Consider the following 15,445-nt stretch of genomic DNA (forward strand, 5'->3'; position numbering starts at 1 on the left):
CCCTCCCCATTGTTGATTACCATTTCATGAAGCTGATGAAGTGGGTTTCAGCCCATGAAAGCTTATGCCTGCAGAAATGTGTTCGTCTTTAAAGGGCTACCGGACTCTCGTTGTTTTTGCTGTATGGATATAGATTATCAGTTTACAATTAGTTCTTATTACATCGATGAAGAGCCTATATAAAGCAAAGCATATCGCTTGAGCTAATCCAAACATTGATTGTAATTTTAATGAAAATTGTGTCTCATCAAAGTTTGAAATTATCCAAGCCACTCTAACTAGCTGACGATAAAGACATCTTCATGAACATTTTAGACAAAAGCTTCCACTTGATTTCTCAGCAAAATTTCAAATTTTAAGTTTTCTTAGAAGTCATGAGTTTCAAAAATTTCCAACCCGCTGTTTTATTGCTATAGTTTGAGAGAAAAAAATGTGATATCATCCAACAAATGGCTGCCTTACACATCCAGTTAAGATGAAGACTGTCCTGTCCCTTTAAAATTCCTCACATCCTGCTGAGTGAATCCCATTGAATAACACTAAGGTCACAGAGAAAGAAAGAGACATTCCTTTTTCAGCATAACAGGAAGAATTTTAAAGGGCCAGGACTAACTTGTGACAGTAAGGAGAAGGTTCTGTGTGTCCCTTCCCTTCCTGTCTGATTAGTACAAGAAAAAACAAACAATTGAAAACACATAGAAAGGATGAGGCATAACTGTTTCTTATTCTCAGGAAGCACCAGCAAATGTGCCAACAAAGAGGCTTTTTATATCTTCTCTGCTGGTTTGTGGAGAAGGCTTGTTTCCCTCACAGTAATAATCTTGGATTTGGCCCCTCTGAGGTGTAACATGCGGCTTCAGAAACACACCCATCCACGTGTGGAAGAAATGGCCAGGAATTTTACAATGTGTTCAAGGGCAGGTTGTTAAAATGAAAGTGATGTGTTTCCCACCTCATGTCTCTCTCTCACACACACACACAATAGCACTATATTTTATTTAAGCAGCCACATGGTGCTATGCACCTCTCTTTCCCAAGCAGCCATAGTAATGAGCACCATAAATCAAACTATTACCGGTCAAGACGCTATAACTCAAAGAAAGCAAGTGCCACCATCAAGTATGAAGTCATGCGCGCGTGTGCACACACACACACACGCGCGCGCACACACGTGTTAAGACTGAATCCAACTCTGGACTGCAATAGATACTGCTTGCAGGGGTGAGGCTAATGAGCCCTAGCTCTTAAAATGGCACGTGAATTCACAGCATGGTTCACTAGAACACAACATCACAAGGCGCACACACACCTCCAGTGCACCCCCTCTTTCCAGAGCACAGCAATGGAGTGGGTGTTTGCCCTTGCGTCCCTATAGGCCATCTGCATTCAGCACAATTCAGCCCTCTAGCCGAGAAGCCTCTAATTTATATTCCTTTGGGGGTAATGGAAATTCAAACTCACATCCAAAGTGTCTCAACAACTCAGCCCTTCCTCTCAGCTCCATCATTGTTCCTCTTTCTGGGCTACTCTGGTATTGAGCACTGGCCCCTCGGACTAAGGGGTCTGGCCTCCTATAGACTCTGACTCAAACCCCCTTCACAAGAAACTCTGTGCTCCCTGTAACTCCTCCCCTCAAACTGGCCTCTGTCAGCCTTTTATAAAGCCAAAGTGTTCATTAAAATATCAGGTGAACCCTCTTAGTCCTGCCCCTTCTGTCTGGGCAGCAGCTAACTGACTACCACACAGGTGTAGCAGATGTGCCTATCCACATCTAGCTGCCGATGGTGCTTCACCTTAAGCTCATGCTTAATTCCTATTGGCTTCAATGGGACATGTTCATGTCTTTGAGTGCTTTGCTGAATAGGGATGGATTTAATCATGTGCCTAACACTATACCAGGGCTTAACAATCATTAATGTAGACATTAACAGCACTGGGGTAAGGCTGGAGCTCTGGTGAAGAGCTGCTTTCCACACAGAGTTTTAACAGGACACCTCAGGCCCAGCCCACGATGCATTTGTCCTTCCAGCTCTGGATGCCAAACACAACGTGGTGTTAACTGTTTACCACGGTACAGCGCATTATCCCTCTTTTATAGATAGAGCAACTGAAGAGCAGGGAAGCTGTAAATACCTTGCCAAAGGTCACACATGGCCCACTAGCGATAAACCTGAGGAAAGAATCCAGATCTTCAGATTTCTAGTCCTGGGTCTTAGGCCTGATCTATACTACAGACTTTTGTCGATCAAAGTCAGTTTTTTTGCGCCAAAACCGTGGTGGTGTATGCACTGAAATTTCCTCCTAACCCCCCACCACCCCAGCTCCCCTGATTTTGCGACAAAATAAAACCACCTCAACAAGAGGCATGGAGTTTTTTGCACCAAACTTTTAGCGATAAAGCATCAGTGTAGTCGCCGCGCTTGACTATGTTGCAGTAAATGGCCTCTAGGAAGTGTCCCACAATGCCCATCCTGACCACACTAGCCATCAGTTTGAACTCCACTGCCCTCTAGCCATCCGCCCCACCCCTTTTAAAATCCTGGGAATTTTTGAAATTCCACTTCCTGCTTTGTCGGCATGGAGAGCTCGCATTTCATCTTCCCAGCTGACCATGGCGGTGCCATGCACCAAAATGCTGTCCTGCTTGGAGCACAGTGGAGCTTCTGAATCGGATCGGCATTTGGGGAAAGGAGGCTGTGCAGTCCCAGCTCTGCTCCAGCCGAAGGAACTTCGATACATACTGTCCAATTTCTCGTTTAACGGCAGAGAAGAGCTGTAAATGGGATGCACTGCAGAGCCATGAGAAAATCAAGGAGCTGTGGCAGGGGTACCAAAAGGCTAGTGAGTCAAACCATCGCTCTGGTGCAGAGTCAAGGACCTGCCACTTATCTAAGGAGCTGGAAGCCATCCTTGGCGGCGAACCCACTTCCACCACCAAGAGACCTGTGGATGCCTCTGTGGGCCCGGAGGTAGAAGACACCAGAATCAATTCCGCCAAAAAGTTGTGGCTGAGGAGGTCAAGTTGGAGGACGATACAAAGCAGGGGACCATGCCGTTTGGTGACGTGGGGAGCCAGGACCTCTTTGTGACCCCGGAGGGCTCGAGCCAGTCCCAGCCCTCCAACTCAAACTCAACACAAAGCAGCACACAGGTGAGCAACACAGGGACCTGGTCTGAAGCTGCTCACATGGAGAAGATGCATCCTAGCATCCCTGCGTATTCTCAGAAATATCAGCTTTTACGGCTCCCGTCTGTGGAAAATGATGACACAATTTGAAATTTTGTCCCTAGCTACCTGAATCAATACCCCAAACAATCACCCAGAACCTTTTCCCCAGCTTGAGTGTCCCTTTCCCCAGGCACAACTCACCATGAGTCAAGCTGGGCGCTTTCCAGGGGACAGTGAGAAAGAGGTGTATTTTACAGTAATGCACCAATGCTGTAATTGCATTCACAATAATGCTTCTGTTCATTGTTTATTGTGCTTCTAGAGAGGAGCCCTTGAGGGGAAACCCCTCCACACCTGCTGGAGCGTCTGCGGCTGATAAGAAACCGACCACAGAGAAGCAAAGAGGAGATGTTCCAAGAACTCCTCCAGTCCTCTGAGGTGGAAAAAAAGAAAAAAGGGCATGGAGACACTTTTTTCCAAAAATCATAAAATTGATAGGCAGGAGAGGTGGGAAAACCAGGAGTGAGTGGTCACGAGCAGGTCACGAGCGCACGATAAAAGCCATGGAGGAGCAAAGAGAGCTGCTAAAGTCACTCATAATGCTGCAGACTGAATTCATGTGTGCTCGCCTCCACTTGCAGCCGGTACAGAACTCCTTTCTATGCCCTCCTCAAACTCCACCCAGACATTCCTACCAAACTCCCGGCCCATCTCAGTACCCCGTTCACTCCACCCCTTCAGACAGCTTCTAGAACGACAGCTGGACTTATATCGAGCTGTCATAGCTCAGAGTGCCCCTCCCTGCTTTCTCCCCACCAGCTCAGCTTGTGTTTCTTGTGAATAATTGTTATTTAATAAAGACATACTCTGTGAAGAATAAGCAATCTTTATTTGTCTGTGGAACACAGTGACTACAGCTCACAACGATCCACAGTGCAAGCTCAATAGCAGTCATAGCATGGCACAGTGCTGTTTACAAAGATACCTTATTTGTGCTCATTGTCAAAATAGCTCCTCAAGGACTTCCTGATTCGAATGCCCCCCCCGTTGTGCCCCTTTAATAGCCCTGTCATCTGGTTGTTCATATTCAGCCATAAGGTGATCCGCCTCTGCACTCCACCCAAGGGGAAGCTTTTCGCTCTTAGCTTCACAAATATTATGGCACATACAGCAGGCGGCTATAACCATAGGAATATTTTCCTCATTTAGGTCTAACCTGCAATAAAGACATCGCCAGAGAGCTTTTAAGCTGCCAAACACACATTCAATGGTCAGTTGGCACCCGCTCAACCTGTTATTGAAGCACTCCTTGCTGCTATCCAGGTTGCCCATATAAGGCTTCATGAGCCATGGCAGTAAGGGGTAGGCTGGGGCTCCCAGGATCACTATGGGCATTTCAATATCTTGAAATCATTGAATCTTTTGGTCTGGAAAGAAAGTCCCTGCTTACAGCTTTCCGTACAGGCCAGTGTTCCTGAAGATGCGTGTGTCATGCACCTTCCCTGAACAACTCGTGTTTATGTCAGTGAAATGCCTACGGGGACCCACAAGTGCCTGCAGTACCATAGGGAAATATCCCTTTCCATTGATGTACTGCTTTGCAAGATGGTCAGGGGCCAAAATTGGGATACACGTGCTATCTATCATCCCAACAAAGTTAGGGAATCCCATCACTGTGAAGCCATCCACTATTTCACACACATTTCCAAGACTCACAATCCTTCTTAGGAGAATGCGAGTAATGGCCCTGCACGCTTGAGATAATACTGCTCCAATGGTGGACCTAGGGACTCCAAACTGATTAGCAACCAGTCAGTAGCAGTCTGGAGTTGCCAGCTTCCACACAGATATCGCCACGCCCTTCTGCACTGAGAGGGCAGCTCTCATTCTAGTGTCCTTGCACCACAGGGCAGGGGCGAGCTCTGCACAGAGTTCCATGAAGGTGGCTTTGTGCATTAGAAATTTCTGCAGCCACTGCTCATCATCCCTGACTTTCATAACGATGCAATCCCACCACTCAGTGCTTGTTTCACACGCTCAAAAGCAGCGGTGCACCATGTGCAGATGCTCCATGAATGCAAACACTAATCCAGCGTTGTTTGTTTGCATGGCACACAGCAGGTCAGGCACCTCAGATTCCTGTTCCGATTGGGAGCTCATGATATACTGCATGAGCAGCCGCTATGTGATCAGAACACTTACAACAGTGGAGAGCAGTGCAGGATCCATCCTTTCAGACTGAGATGGCGAGTGTGCAAGAAACAATGGGCATTGAAAAATGCTGTGAAATGCAGTCGGAAACCCGTGGAATGATGGGACAGAAATCACTGCCTCATGGGATGTGGAGCCCATGTCCATGATGCACTGCGATCTGCTCTGACTTCCCACAACTCCTAGCAACATCAGGTGGTAAGTTGCACATTGGGACAGCTGCCCAATGCTCTCACTGTTGACGCTAGAGTGGTGTTTCTCAATGACCAGTTCATGGACCGGCACCGGTCCCTGAGATCTCCGTGACATAGTATAGGAAGCCTGAGATGTCCCTGACATAGTATAGGAAGCTGGTCCCTGGTATCAAAAAGGTTGTGAAATACTGTGCTAGAGCACCAACTGTGGATCTGCTTTGGGGACACGAGTGCTGTGTGGACAGGTGCAAGCATTGTAATTATTTTTGATCATTACTGTAACTTACATCTACAACACTTTCTAATGTGGACAAGGCCTTACCCACTGGGTTATACCGCCTCCCTCTAATTAATGAAGGGTGCCATCATCTTTACTTTTAGGCCAGTTTGTATTTTCCTGAGTTAATTTTAAATAGAAAATGTGTTTAAGGAGCGTATTAAACATGCTGGGTAAAACCCTGACTCCACTGAAGTTCCTGGCAAAACTCCTACTGACTTCATGGGGCCAGGATTTCACCTACTCTGTGCACAGAACTTCCTGAAAGAGATCCTCAACTGATATAAATCAGTGTCGTTCCAGAGCAGGCCATGGAGCTACCCCAATTTGCATCAGCTGTGGATATGGCCAGTACTGCTCTGACTTTGACACCATGAAAACAAAAGCTAAATTGTTTTCATAAATTCCTTTTTTGGTTTTGGACAGAAAGAAAGGCAATCCTTCTAGACTACTTCAGATCTGTGTTCCTAAATAGGAGCCTTTACTCAGCTAAGACAGGTTATATGTTTGGTCTTGACAATTTATTTTCAAAACCAGTGCAATGTCATGATTAACTTTATTAACTACACTGTGTGGTTTTCCTTGCAGCAGTTGGAAGAACGGATCTTTTACTTTGTAACGTCTGAGTGTCAGATTCAGGGAGTCTGTGGAGATTTCGTGACTTTGCCTTCTCCTCCGACTCAGATTAACTACCATCTGGTAGTTATTCAAAGAAAAACTTTTCCCCATTGTCACTTCCTTTGTCTGGTGGTCTGTAACATCTGACCTCTGCTTTGCAGGTCGTGGCCTTCACCTCATTTCCTACCCAACAGGAATAATGACAGCAGGGTTAAGTTTATATGATACCTCTTGTAAGTGCTACTTCTGAGAGCTGGGCTTTAGAATTGCTCTTCATTTCTTTGATGCTAAAATTTCTGTTTTGACCTGCTATCAGCATTAAATTGCTTTGCCCTCTCAATCCAATCTGGCTCTCCTGGTTGCAAAGATTAGCACTTCTAGTTCTCCTTTCTGACTTATGGCCTATGGAAAGAAGTAGCTTCATTCAGGTGCTCAAATATAGCATGCTGTTTTTACACAATGAAAGCACTTTTAAAAAAAATCAAAATCACAGCACTAAATCCTGTCTTCATCTCCCCCTTTCAATCCTATAAATCACAATATTTAGCTTTTATGTTTATTGTTATTATTGGTGCTCTATAGGTCCCATTCAATATAGACCCCCATTGTGCAATCACCATAGAAAGAAATAGTAAGAGACAGTCCCTGCCCCAAACAGCTTACAGTATAAACAGTCAAGGCAGACAAAAGGAATATTATTATCCTTATTTTATAGGGAACTCACCCAAAGTTTAAGTGTGAAATCACGGACCCCCTTGAAGTCAGTGGCAAAACTCCCATTGACTTCAATGAGGCCAGGATGTCACCCTAGTTCTTCTAGTACAAAGCCCTGACAGGTTTTGTGAGACACTCCAGCAAATGGAGGAGTCAGCTTCCATGTTTCATGGTCAAAGACAAAGCTGCAGAACCTAGGATCTGGTCCGCCCATGACTCCAGTCTCTTGGAATAATAAAATTGTGGAAGTGGTCTCCAGCTTTTGCTGTTTGGATTCTATACCCACCAGTTCCTCCAACTCTCACATGGAGGTTCTCCACCAGATTGGCATCGCAGCATCTGCCATCGGTCATTGACAATGAATCCGGAATCAACATCATCTCGGCACGACAATCAAGTTCAGGATTTATTCAAGCTGTCTCCTCTCCGTACTGCGGTGTGGCTAGGAAACATGCACACCAGGCCGCTCAGACTCGGCAAAGCTGGAGGCTTTCCATGCAAAATGCCAACGTCGTATATTGGGCATAAATTGGAACAACTTCATTTGTAGCACAGATGTTTAGTCGCTCCGGGCTACAGACTACTGGGGCCATTGTCTGCAGCCGGCATCTTACATTGTTTGGACATGTCGCCAGAATGCCACAAGACGGTCCAAGACTGTTCTCTGGGTGGCTTGTAACATCTGAGATAAAAATTCCACCAGCCAAAGTAGGTGGAGGCAGCCCAGGGGCAGACCCCCTATTACATGGTTGCATCAAGTCTGTTCTGATGTTGGACTTTTAGCCTGTCCAAGCCCTTGCAGCCACACAGGACTGGACCAAATAACGAACATTCGCTTACGGCCAACTGTTCAGCTAAGCTTTGAAGAAGAAGGATGTCACCCTGAGTGACTTGCCCACACTCACAACTGGATGCTATGGCAGAGGTAGAAATGGAGTCAAGCTCTCTTGAACGCCAGTACAGGGCTGTAAACACAAGACCATCCTTCCTGACATAGGCTCTGATCCTCCATCATTGGAGTCAGTGGAAGTTTCATTATTGGCTTCAGCTGGAACAGGATCAAGCCCATGGTGCTTTTCTTTCCTAGAACTCACAGAACTTTGCAGAGGTGCATTTCCATCCCCATTATACAGATGGAGAAAATGAGGCTGAAAGAATCTAAGTGAGGGAAGGACCTTTATAAAGTGAATTTAGGTTCTGGCTTGACATCCTTGGATTCTAAAGCCTCCTATCAACCAAAGAGATACAGACATGAGCAGTGGCAGTGTAAATTCCTCTTGTGCTGGTCTGCCAATTGTGCCTTATTCCTGACCTTGTGGGGAACCATTTCCTGTGACAAGAGAGAAGTTTACTTTCCCTGCCCACTCAGTCTGGGATTTTCAAAGAAGCCTAAGGGAATTAGATACCCAGCTCCCACTGATAGTCAATGGGGCCCTTTTGAAAATTCAAACCTCAGTCCTTAGCTTCTATGAGATTGCCAGAAAGGGTACTGAATATATCATGGTGATTTGGTGATATGGACATTTAGCCATTAGGAACCAGACTGAGATTACACAATAGCAATCACTCCTCCAGCTATTGCAGTTATTTGAATCAGATTTGATCACACAGGTCTTCACAGAGATGCATTTGAGGTGATTTTGGGTGATCCAGGGGCAGAATCAGCTACAGTTTGCTTTACAGTGTCAAAAAAGGGCAGAGTGTGGCAAGTTGAGAGGTTGTCTATCTATGATACTTCTAAGACTCCTCGCCCATGATATTCAAGAGCCATACAACAATGAAGCATTGGACATACTGTAATCTCACTGTGTCTCACCCTTCCCCAGTGGACATTCTGTATTCCTTCTCGCTGTCCCATTGTGGGTAGTCCTGAGGGTGATATTGCTACTAGGAGAAGGCTTTATGATAGAGGTGGATCTTGCATTTAGAGATGAACAATTCAGTATACTCTCCAGTACATTCCATTGCTCTGGTCCTGCTCCCGAGAATGTTCTGCCTCCTGGAACTGAGGGTCTGATGCTGGACCAGTCAAGTTGTAGCATCCATGTCAAGGATAGCTATGGATAAGGAGTTTGTCTTCCAGGTAGCCCAGCCCTAACTCCACAATGGCCTTATAGATTAGGACAAGGATTTTGCATTTAATCTGGAAAGAGGTGGGTAGCCAGAAGAGTTTATGAAGCACTGGTGCGATTTGTGAAAGGAGGATGCACGGAGTGTTTGTGCTGAATGACTGGAACTACAGGCCTGGAGAAGTGCTGTGATGGGACTCAGGCTCCTTGTAAGCATTTGCCACTGCTGCAGCTGCTGCTGACAGGGAGGTGCTTCATGCTGTGCTTCTGAGGATAGGGATGAGCAGGTATCACCTCACTAAAGGTTTGGAAAACTAGAGCCTTATCCTGCCAAAACTTACATGACCAATCCTTACTCGCAAAGGTAGCGCCGTTGGCATCTGTGGGACCACCCACATGAGTAAGGATTTACAGGATCGGGCCCCTGTTTTGTTCTAACATCTGTAGCTTTTGTGTGAGGGTTGTGGGAATTGGTTTTGTATGTAAGATACTGCAAACACTTGCTAGAGATGAGCCACCAAGCACACATGAAGACCAAGAGTCTGTGGGGGAGGGGGCTGGTGGTTAGCTTTTGGTTGTGCATTATGATAGTCTCCAGTTTGTTACATGCATGTGGAGAACCTAGCACAATGGGCTCTGCTCCTTGACTGGGGCCCCTAGGTTCTACCACAATACAAACAATACATCTTAATTATTATTCCCTGTTCAAAAAAGCTCAGAATCAGATTTTCCACAGCTCAGCACCCCTAGCTGTAACCGGATTTTCAAAAGAGCTCCGCTCATTATTATTACAATACCCAGATATGAGTCAGGTTTTCAAAAGCGCTCACCACAGCCAACAACTCCCATCAAGACACTTACTATGAAATTTTCAAAAGAGATCAGCACCAGCCCTGATGGAAGTTTTTCAGACTAAAAGTCTTCTGGTTGAAAAGTGGCCTCTTAAAAAAACAAACAAACAAACAAATAACCCCCGTCTTCTTGGTCAAAATGATTCATCTTTTTTTTTTTTTTTTTTTTGCCTGAAACAATTCTGCTCATTTGGGATTATTTATTTATTTATTTTACATTCATTTAAAACTATTGAAATGATAATTGAAATTATTCATTTACCAAAAACTAGGTTGTCGGTAATATGTACAATAGTCACCCCTCGCCGGAGCAACCCTTGGGGGCAGCCTGTGGAGAAAAACATGTAGTCCTGAACTTTCTTTTCACCATTTCCTGGCCAGTACACTTCAATTAAGCTTACATCTCAGTGCAGTGAATTCTTATCTTATAACATGTCCATACCAAGAAAGCAGAGTATAAGAATGAAAGACCAATGTATTTTGAAGTGTGTGTACCAAGGAATGTCACTACACTGCTGGCAATCATAAGGGTACCTTAAGCTTTGATGTCATAACGAGATTGCCAGTGATGGGCATTACATAACACTGAATATAGTCAATCAAGCCGCTTTACGCTCCTTGCCCGAGATCAATGTGGATGGCACTCAATGGCACTCAATATAGATGGCCATGCCTCTTTGGGGTTTGCCATGATGATGACAACGAGGGTTTTCCATAAACCAGAATATTTATAACCATTTTAACAATGTTTTGATTTAAAAAATTAAAAGCATATTTTTAAAATCCAGGTAAAATTTTGAAAAAATGGGGCATTATTAAACACTTTGAAATGAAAACAACTTTGATGGTTTAAAATCTGACAAATAAGGATTTCATTTTTCAATCAGCTCTCCCAATGATTGAAAATTCCTCTGGAAAAACTAGCCACTTATTTTGGTACCTAAATGAGAAATGAGCTCTTTTGAAAATCCGACCCCTGTTTGGAGTGCTCAGCTCTTTAGAAAATATGGCCCTATATGTCCTGACAATACAATAAAGAAACCATGTTAAATGTTAATGTAGGTCGTAATGTTGTGGAGCACCTGCAGAGGGCAAACATGTCCCACAATTGAGGATAATTACACTGTTTATTGCTCCTTCTCTATGACAATCACTTTGTTCCATTTGTGGTGTGTGTTAGGAGCCCAGCATTTTTGTAAAAGTCTCTATTCTTGTTTCCTAAAAAAGCCAGTGTGTTTTTAAACCATCGGTGAGTCACTAACAACTTCATGACCACCAGTCAGCCATGGTGGGTTCTCGCCATGTAAATTACATCAAGGGGGTTAGCGATTTAAACCATGAGTTTAACCTAATTCCTATTTTTGATCTTGTACACTCATGTATGGGAGCCCTCTGGACCCAGAAAGAAGAATCAAATTAGTCCTTAAATTACCTTCTTAATCAGGCCTCTTTAAGGTGTCAAACTGGGCACCTGAAAATGGAGGTGCTCAAAATCACTAGTCCCTGCTGAAAATCTTGGCCTGCATTGGGTGTGGGGGAGAGGGAAGTAACAGTAATTTTAATTAAAAATGGCAAGGTTTTTGGATCAGGGACTGTCTCTTACTATGTGGTAGTACTGCACCTAGCATGATGGAGCCCTGCTCTCCGTTCTGCCCTCTGGTGCTACTGTAATACACATAAATAAACAACAAAAGAGAGAGAGAGAGGCCAGATTAACCTTTGAATTGGAGGCATTTTTAAAGGGCCAGATTAAACTTTTCCTGTTTCCCCATATATCTTACATCCCTTTCATGTACATTTGTGTGCTGTTTCCCCCCATAACTTTTGCTTAGTTTCCAAGAGCTTAGAGGATAGGGCAGATTCTTATTTAGATTAAGGCCGCATTACACCACTCTGGCTGGAGATTGTAGTATAAAATGCATTTCGGGTACTTAAAGGCTGCTTTATTTTGTCAGAGTGATTTAAAGGGGTTTTACCATAACTGCGAATCAGACCCTATATATTCTGATTATTTTAGCCTGATTCCTCAGAATATCAGTTGGGATTATATACAGAGCTTCCCACAGTAGCAAAAGAGCAGCGATCGTGCAGAGATCATACAAGGCATGGAAAGGTCAGATAGTTATTCAGGATCATGCCTCGTTAAGGAAACTTTTGTATATTCCATGCATGATCCTTGCAGTTTTGGGTAATGAGAGTTAATGGTGCACTAGCTGTAACCTGGAGGACTGGGAAAACATGTTTCAGGGCATATCCCATTGCATGCAGTGTTTATTTTAGGATTCTAAGGTTAGCCACACAGCTAATAAAAGAATGTGCAATAACTCATTTTTAATGATTGTTTCCTGGGTGTGGTAAGTGGTTTTGTCACTGTAAATTCTTTGGCAAATAAAATCCAGTTTATCTTCTTAAAGAAGTAGCTATAGTTGTGTCAATCTATCCTGAGCTGGTAGGAAAGCTGCATAACACTTGGAATTATCTAGATTGTTCATGTCAGTGGGATATCAACAGTCAGCACAAAAATAATAACAGGCACGTGTTTGCTTGCAAATAAATTATTACATAACTGAGGCCTGATTTACATAGAGTTGTGGGTGCTCAGTACCTCATATGTTCTAACCTCTTTACTGTTTTCCATCCTAGACATACTTGCTCTAATGCAAACCACCCCCAAATACCTCTCTGTGTAACTGCAGTCAAAGTTTTTTATTTTAAGCACAGGAAAGTCAGGAAGTTCAGAGTTCAGGTTCCTACAACAACCTTAAAGATACACTGCAGCAGCTTGTTGGAAATGAATTAAGTCTGCAGTAATGTACGGAGTGCTTTGATAGCAACAGAGAAGAGGGACATCTCTTTTTAATCTGAAATCTCTCCAAAGTAATACCATGTGATTCCAATTCATCAGGGATGTTTCAGTTACGCCTGTTACAATTCTAGTAAGCCCTGCCCACAGGGTCACAAGAAAATGGGGAATTTTTGTTTATTGTCGGGTATTAGTTTAGTGGTTTTGGGGTTGTTGTTTTTTTAAATCTCTCTCTTTTCACTTTGAAATTGCTATTCTGCTATAATGTAGTGGCCGATGATAATCAGCCATACCTATGGTATTGCACTTACAACACTTTTCAGCCAAAGGGTAGCTAATGAATCCCTAGCTAATAATGTAGTTAAGTATTGTAGGTAAACCTCTATTTTACTCATGTCTTGGGAACTGAATATGGGATCTGATCCTGTTCCCTCTGAAGTCAATAGAAAAACTCCCTTTGTCTTCATTTGTGAGCAGGATCAACACTATGGAGCCATTGAAATACCTAAATACTTTTGAGGATCCGGCCCTTGGGTTCCTAAGCAACTTAGTCAATGGGACTTAGGCTCCTAAGTCAGTTCAGTGCTTTTGAAAGTTCTACCCTGTATCCCTCATAAAGACTTTTAAAATAGGACTGAGGTTTAGCAGGTCTTGGGGGAAAAATATAGTCTAGTGGGTAAAACTCAGGAGACTTGAACTTTGATTCTTGGCTCATTCCACTGACTTGCTGGTGACCTTGGGCAAGTCACTTAACCTCTTTGCTTCTGTTTCTTCTCCTACTGTTTTTCTGTCTTGTCTCCTTAGATTGTAAATTCTTTGGAGCACAGACTGTTTCTTAACTTGTATTCCTGCAGTAGCTAGCATAATGGGTCTCAGTAGTGCCATTGTACAATGTCCAGCATCATGGACCTCACTTATAGTCTCTTGGTGCTTCTGGAATACAAATAATAAAATAAAATAATCATGATAATAATTAATAATAAGGAAAGTCAAAGCAGAACAAGTGCATTTGAGCACCTAAATTGCAAGAATTCTGCAGAGGGTGTGACAGAACTTCTGACTACCCAAACCTTCAGAGTCGGTTTGTGGTCAGGATTTATTGGTGACTCACGAGGATACATTTTAGAAAGTAGCCTTACCCTTTTTTATGCTTAAAAATCTTGTAGGTTGTGAAATGTATTTGTTTGGGTTTTTTTTTAAATCCTCAGGATGTAATACTGAGGCATAATAATAATAAATGGGAACTTGTCTCAACTTTTTGTTGTAGGACAGCTGATCGTTGGAGATTCATCCCGTGTTTTGGAGGGATGTGCACAAGCCGATTTGAGCTTTTGCCCTGTTCATTTAGTAAATTTAAGATAGCTCTTACCCCCTTTCCTCCTAAATTAAGATAATTGTACATATTTGAGACTAAGGCCTTTTAGAGCAGATAAATTTAGTAGCAGCGTGATGCAGTATTTGGAAGAATTTGTCTTGAACATTAAGACTTTAAAGATGTCTTAAAAATCTGAGCAACACATTTATTTTTAAAACGTTTATGCTGGCAGCCCAGGATAGGGTCAGGGTTGGGGTCAGGAGCAGGGTCAGAGAGAGCATCAGGGTTAAGGTTAGAGACTTCCAGAGCTTTAGATCTTTAATAGCTTTATGACGTAGGGCAAAACTGAGTGAGTATAATTTTCCCCAGGTTATCAGGGATATGTACCAGTAATCCTGAATATCCAAAGGAGACCAGATGGCCTGCACAAATAGAAATTTGATCATTCTATTAAAGTACCCACAATTCTTCTATACCTTACAAAATGGGACTCTGTTATAGCAACAAGCAGGAAAATCATAATAACCCAATAATTAGTACAAAGGGGTTTTAGAAGGCAGTATTGTCTAGTGGATAGTGCACAAGATTTGGGAATAAAATGCCTGGGCTCTATTCCCCATCTCGGCCCCTGACATGCTGTGTGAACTTAGTCACATCCCTTCACCTACCTGTGCCTCTGTTTCCCCTCCCACTTTCTGTCTGTCTGGTCTATTTAGATCAGTGGTTCCCAACCTCCCGCGAGGGCTTTCAAAGCGGCCCGCCACTCCCCTCCCACTGGCTGCAGAAGGGAGCCACTGCCACAGGACCTAGCTGGCAACAAAAGAAAGCTGTTTGTTATCCCAGAGGTGTGGGGTTGGTCTCGTGGAGCCATGTGCTTGGTCCGGCACTGTGGCTGCCTGTGAAGAGAGCCAGCTTTCTCCATTCCTACCTCCCATTGCACCAATTGGTCTGGCAGATCCCAGGTGTTCCCAGTGTAGTGTTTCCTGCTGCTGCTGCTTTTGGCAGAACTATGAGCATGGCTCTTTAGAAGGTCCACGTTCATTTATTCTTTTGGCAGACTGTCAACATTTTCCTGAGGCATGCACGTAAGAGAAGGAAAATGGACTTGTAAAACAATTTATACCTCAGCTAAGCCTGAACGGGAGTTTTTGGGACAAAGGAAAATCACTTCTGAAGGCTTCCCCACAATGAATTTCAAAGGTCAGTCGTCAACATTACAGAGAT

This window comes from Emydura macquarii, unplaced genomic scaffold (genome assembly GCF_026122565.2).
Source record: "Emydura macquarii macquarii isolate MOO-44397 ecotype Brisbane River unplaced genomic scaffold, CSIRO-AGI_Emac_v2 contig_3122, whole genome shotgun sequence".
In the NCBI taxonomy this organism is placed as follows: Eukaryota; Metazoa; Chordata; order Testudines; family Chelidae; genus Emydura; species Emydura macquarii.